This window comes from Macaca thibetana, chromosome 1 (assembly GCF_024542745.1).
Source record: "Macaca thibetana thibetana isolate TM-01 chromosome 1, ASM2454274v1, whole genome shotgun sequence".
NCBI lineage: Eukaryota > Metazoa > Chordata > Mammalia > Primates > Cercopithecidae > Macaca > Macaca thibetana.
In genome coordinates this window covers 193,028,258-193,034,890 of record NC_065578.1, presented here as the reverse complement: position 1 = coordinate 193,034,890, position 6,633 = coordinate 193,028,258, and the positions used below count along the sequence as shown (strand labels likewise).

Here is a 6,633-nt window from a genome sequence, read left to right as displayed (position 1 = left end):
ATCAACAAAGCAGCAGGAAAAACGACGGGCTTTTTAAGTTTCACGAAAACTACGGTGTGCAGGACTGGTCAAAACAGTAATCAAACAATGCAAGTGGCAAGAATCAGGAAGTGCACAGAAACGAGAAGCTCGGTGCACACTGGGATCGGGCAAGCGTCTGGGAGAAGATTGTAGCAAGACTGGATCCTGAGGTAAAATCCTGCCTAGTTAGGAAATCTCTCTGTCTTTCTCTCTCTCTCTCTTTTTTTTTTTTTTTTTTTGAGACGGAGTTTCACTCTTGTTGCCCAGGCTGGAGTGCAATGACGCGATCTTGGCTCACTGCAACCTCCGCCTCCTGGGTTTAAGCGATTCTCCTGCCTCAGCTTCCCGAGTAGCTGGGATTACAGGCATGTGCCACCATGCCTGGCTAATTTTGTATTTTTAGTAGAGACGGGGTTTCTCCATGTTGGTCAGACTGGTCTTGAACTCCCAATCTAGGGTGATCTGCCCACCTCGGCCTCCCAAAGTGCTGGAATTACAGGCCTGAGCCACCGCGCCCAGCCCTCCCTTTTTTTTTTTTTTTTTTTTTTTTTTTTTTAAGAGGAGACAGTCCGAGGATATGAGCAATCTGAAGTCCATAGTTTAATTAGGTGAGTGTGTACACTTGATAAGAGAGATAGATATGTTGCAATTGTGAGTAGGTTATATTAATAACAAAATCCTTACTCATTTCCTGCTATGCAAGAGGTCAGAAGAAACTAACTAGGTTATAGATGACGTTAATCCTTCTGTGAATGTTGATTAGAAGGTGCTCACCTGATGTCACAGATGAGCTAATTGCAAACATGCCCGCAATCCTAGATGAACTTTGGAGGACCTCTTGATTTATATAGTGATTCATGAATGGGTGCACTCTTCATCTACTTCCTTTTTTGAGAACCTGAGCCACCAATCCTAAGCACTGGCATAGAAGCATGCAAAGTCTTAAAGCATCAGCAGTTTTATAGATTTGGGCCCATCATAAAAATATAAAACAAAGTGAATAAGGTCATCCACGTGAAAGATGATCTGCTTTGTATTATGGACACATTTTGGCCCCATCTTGATTTTTTTTTCTCTCTACCATTTCCTGTAACTGGCCTGTTTTGAGTGATGTATTGGAGAGAAGGCCTGTGTCAGATATCTTCAGCTGCCTGTCATGAGTAATTAAAACCAGTTGTGTTATTGCTTTCCTTAGTTCCAGCTGACTCTTTGATGCTTTGGTGTCCATGCCAAAAAACTACCTCTTATAATCATCAGAGGCCAGTGTTTTTGTAGAGGTCACTGCAAGCTAATTAAGCAAATATGTGAAAAATAGTTTTAAATTATCTCTATTAGTGGAGTGTGTGTATACATGTATTTAGAGTGGGGGTTGAGGAGAGACTTTTAAAACAATAGCTGACTTCCAGAGCTAGTAATTTGGTGTCAGAGAACTACGTATATATGGCACTGTTGTACATTCATTAAGTTGGCACAATTTGATCTTTTGTTGCATGACAGACACTGTATTAGTTTCAGCAAATAAACATGGGTCAGTAATGGTACAGATAGATACATAAATGATAGTAATAATTCAGTATAAAATGGACTAAATGAGTGGTATATACAAAAAGTTAAAATAATATAGGTAAAAGAATAACTCACTCCATCTCTGGGATTTGAGGGAGGTTACAGAGATTCATTCATTGAACACATTTTTTGGTTTTGTTTTGTTCTGTTTTTTGGAGACAGAGTCTTGCTGTTTCGCCCAGGCTGCAGCGCAGTGACATGATCTTGGCTCACTGCAACCTCCGCCTACCACGTGCAAGTGATTCTGGTGCCCCAGCCTCCCAAGTAGCTGGGATTATGGGCGTGTGGCTAATTTTTTGTATTTTTAGTAGAGACGGGGTTTTGCCATGTTGCCCAGGCTGATCTCGAACTCCTGAGCTCAAGTAATGCACCTACCTCGGCCTCCCAAAGTGCTGGGATTACAGGCATGAGCCATCGTGCCCGGCCTCAACACATTTTTTAATGCGTACTATGTGCCAGGCACTGCTCAAGGATCTCAGGCTACATCCAGGAATAAAACCAAGGTTCCTGGCCTTATAGAGCTTATATTCTAGGAGAGGTGGAGAGGTCATAAATATAAATAAGTGAATTGTTTTTATGTTAGAAAGTGGTGGGGAAAGGAATAGAATAGAAAAGGGGATTGGAATTCACAGGGGATGTTTGTAACTTCCAAGAGTGGTCGGTATGGGCTTCATTGAAGAGGTGGCATTTGAGAAAAGAAATGCAAAGATGAGGGCATAAGCCATGTTGATCTGGGGGAAAAGGGAATAGCTAGTGCAATGCCCTAAGTCTTGAGCATACGTGGCCCATTTGAGAGATAGCAAGAGGTCAGTGCAGCTGTAGCAGTGAATGAAGGAGAGAGTGTAGTCATATATGAGGTTCAGGAATATGACTGGGGCAAGATTATGTCGGATCTTGTAGGTCATTGAAAGGACTTTCACTTTTATTCTGAGTGAGAAGCGGAGCATTGCAGAGAAGTGACATATGACTTGTGTCTTAAAAAGATTCCTTGCTTCTGTGTCAAGAAATGATAACTGGGGTAAGAATGGAAGCAAGGAGACCAGTTAGCCCAGGACTTGGTAAACTATGGTTCATGATCCAAATCTGGCTTATTGCTTTTTGTAAATAAACTTTTATTGGGACATAGCCAGGCCCATTTGCATTACCATAATAGAGGTGAGTGGTTGCCACAATGACTGTATGGCCCATGAAACAAAGAAATACTTACTATATTATTCCCTATGTAAAACGTTGCTGTCCCCTATGTTAGAATATTGCTGCATTTCAGGAGAGAGGTGATGGTGGCTCAGACCAGGGTGTAGCACTGAAAGTAGTGAGAAGCGTTTGGGTTCTGCATATACACAAAACTAAAACCAACTAGATTTGCTGAATGGTTGGGTGAGAGGGTGTAATAAAGGAAAAGTCAAAGGTGAGTGTCAAATGTTTGGCCTGAACTACCAGGAGAACATAGTTTCTATCATTTGAGATAGGGAAAGTTGGTGGTAAAACAGTTTTCATGGTGAAAGAAGATCAGGAATTAGAGCAGCTCAAACTCAACATTGGTGAGTGTTGGTATGACACCAAGTGAAAGTGTTGAGGAGCCAATTGAATATGCAAATCTAAGTTCAGGAGAGACTACTAGGCTGGAGATGGAATATTGGGAGCCATCAGCATAGAGATACTGTTTAAGGTCATGATTCTGGATGAGATTACCAAAGGAATGAGTAAAAACAGAGAAAAGAACAAAGGATGAATCCTAGAATGCATAATCATTAAGTTTGGGAAGAAAAGGAAAAACCATTAAAGGATACGAAGGAGGACTGACCAATAAAATAGACCAGTAAATTAAATCAAGAGTAGGGTGTTCTGGAAGCCAAATGAAGAAAGTTTATCCAGGAGGGCAGAGGAATCGAATATATCAAATAATTCTAATAAGTCAGATAAGAAGAGAACTGATAATTGACTGTTGCAATTTTGGTAGACTAGGTAGGACCAAAAATTGGATTGGAATAGATACAATTAAGTTTGGAAAGAGAAGAATTAGAGAGAAGGAGTACAGAAAACTCTTTCAAGGAGTTTTTGCTGGAAAGAGAGACAAATTTGCAAGCGAGTAAGGCAATGTCAGGCAAGAGAAGTAGGATTAAGAGAAAGATTCTTGTTTATAAGATGGAAGAAATCATTTTTCATATAATTTCAACTTTTGTTTTAGATTCAGGGGTATATGTGCAGGTTTGTTACATGGATATATTGTGTGATGCTGATGTTTGGGGTATGATTGATTCTGTCACCAGGTAGTGAGCATAGTACCCAATAGTTTTTCAACCCTTGCCTACCTCTCTTCCTTCCCCCTCTAGGAGTCCCCAGTGTCTACTGTTGCCATCTTTACGTCTGTGAGTACCCAATGCATAGCTTTCACTTACAAGTGAGAACATGTGGTATTTGTTTTTCTGTTCCTGAATTAATTCACTTAGGATAATGGTCTCCAGCTGCATCCATGTTGCAGCAAAGGACATAAGTTCATTCTTTTTTATGACCATGTATTATTCGATGGTGTATATGTACCACATTTTCTTTATCTAATCCACTATTGATGGACACCTAGGTTGATTCCATGTCTTTGCTATTGTGAATATTGCTGCAGTGAACATACACATGCATGTGTCTTTTTGGTAGAATGATTTATTTTCCTTTGGGAATATAGCCAGTAATGGGATTACTGGGTGGAACAGTTGTTTCATTTTAAGTTCTTTGAGAAATTTCCAAACTTCTTTCCACAGTGGCTGAACTAATTTACGTTATTTCCAGCAGTGTATAAGCATTCCTTTTTCTCTGCAGCCTCGTTAGTATCTGCTGTTTTTTGACTTTTTAATAATAGCCATTCTGTCTGGTGTCAGATGGTATCTTATTGTGGTATTGACTTGCAATTTCTCTGATGATTAGTGATGTTGAACATTTTTTTCATGTTTGTTGGCTGCTTGGATGTTTTCTTTTGAGAAGCGTCTGTTCATGTCTTTTGCCCACTTTTTAATGAGGTTATTTGTTTTTTGCTTACTGAATTGTTTAAGTTCCTTATAGATCCTGGATATTAGAACTTTATCATATGCATATTGTGAATGTTTTCTCTCATTCTGTAGGTTGTCTGTTTATTTTGTTAATGGTTTCTTTGGCTGTGCAGAAGCTCTTTGGTTTAATTAGGTCCCATTTGTCAAATTCTATTTTTGTTGCAATGCTTTTGAGGATTTAGTCATAAATTATTTCCAAGGCCAATGTCCAGAATGGTGATTCCTAGGTTTTCTTCTAGGATTCTTATAGTTTGAGCTGAAGGTGGAAGAAATAATTTTATTGTGTATATGTATATTGATGGGGAAGATTTGATAGAGATGGAAAAATTAATGATTTAAGAGAGGAATTGCTAGCATAATGTCATTGAGTAGTTAAGACAAGATAGAATCTGCTTTGCAAATGGGAGGATTGAATTTTAAATAGGAACATGATAAATAAATCCTCCCTAGAAGCAGGTGGGAGTTTATGTGTGCAGATTCTGGAGGGGGTGGTGAGAGTCTATGGAAATCTTTTTTTACTTGCTTTAATTTTCTAAGTGAAGTAGAAAAAAAAAGATCATTATCTGAGAGTAAAGATTGAGGTGGTGTATTGTGGGTTTGAGAAGAGAGGAGAAAACAAAATAGCCATCAAGTATATGGTAGAATGAATGCATTGGAACAGTGTAGTATGATCATCAAACAGCAGACAGGCTAACTTAAGGTTCATAATCTTGGGCATTTGTCTTCAACTCATTCTTTTGCATGGTTGTAGGCACAATGATAAATTTAAACAGGGTTGTGATTTTTTTCAAGTGAGTATAGCATGGACAAGGAAGTGAGAGTGTATACAAATAACTGAATATGCTAATTAACCTTAAGATGAGTAAGTATGAAAGAGAGGATATTAATAAGGTTACAGACAGTGAAAAGATAGGAAGAGGAATGGATTGCAGATCCTGGTGAAGTTGGAATTGAGGAATTAGAGAGAATAAAGTGATAGATGGAGAATGGGATAAACTAAATTGAGATTATACAGGGATTATTGGTGATGAGAAGGTCTAGGGTTATGAACATATAACTGAATAACTGAGGTAGTATGAGGGTCAGATCACTGAAAAAGAGGAGTTTAAGAAACTGAGACGCTAGAGTGTTAGATCGAATCTCTAATGGGTGTATTGCAGTCGTCCAAGAATTAAGACATAAGTCGTATTGGATAGGGTGAAAGTGAACCAAGAACTAAAATCAGTGGGAAATAAAGGGGCATTACCTGGGGGCTGGTTGGTGACATAAACAATGAGGGATAATGGGTAATATGATTTATGTAAGATTAACCCCTAGAGTACCTACTGAGGAGAGAAAGAAAGAGAATAGTTTGGAAATAGTGATGAGGAGCAAATGTGAATCCATTGCACATATGATTTAAATTTTTACATGGGAAAAATTTTAAATTTTTTCTTGAGGCAGTGAGGTAGAGTCTGGGCAGGCATAGGGAAATCATTGGGCATTTAATTGCATGTGAAAAAACATGTAATTTAAGATATGGTGACTATATCCACATGGCTCAGTTATCAAGTGGGGGCATGGTGGCTACAGATGTAGAGATATCAGGACATAGTAAAAGAAGATGGAAGAAAACAAAGTTGCTGAGACTTGCTAGGTTGGGGCAGATTGTGCAAAGAGACCACCTAAGGTTTTTAGTCAGGGCACTTATCTCATCAGATTATTTCACAAAAATAAATCTTGCTACACCTTAGAAAGAGAGTTAGAGGCAAAGAAGGCAACTAAAAATCTACAGCAATAATGAAAACTACAGATAGAAGGGCTTGAACTTAGGCAGTTCAAGGTATAGATGAAACATTGGGAAGGGAAAATCAATAGGAGCTGGTGATCGTTTGGTGATCGTGGTTAGTGCGGCAAAGAAAGGAATCAAGGAAGATTTAAAGGTATTTGACTATAGCCACTGGGTAAAATATATTACCTTTTACTAGTTTAGGGAATAAAGCAGAACAACTAAGATTGATTGATA

The 6,633-nt window shown here is 38.7% G+C and overlaps 1 long non-coding RNA gene across 1 annotated transcript in view; it reads left to right on the top strand.

The window, feature by feature from the left end:
- The first annotated feature begins 22 nt into the window (after positions 1-22).
- LOC126950504 (uncharacterized) overlaps positions 23-6,633 on the top strand; it is a 31,780-nt gene continuing 25,169 nt past the window's right edge. The window contains exon 1 of the long non-coding RNA XR_007724183.1: positions 23-191. This is a non-coding gene — a long non-coding RNA (uncharacterized LOC126950504). The remainder of the gene's footprint in view (positions 192-6,633) is intronic.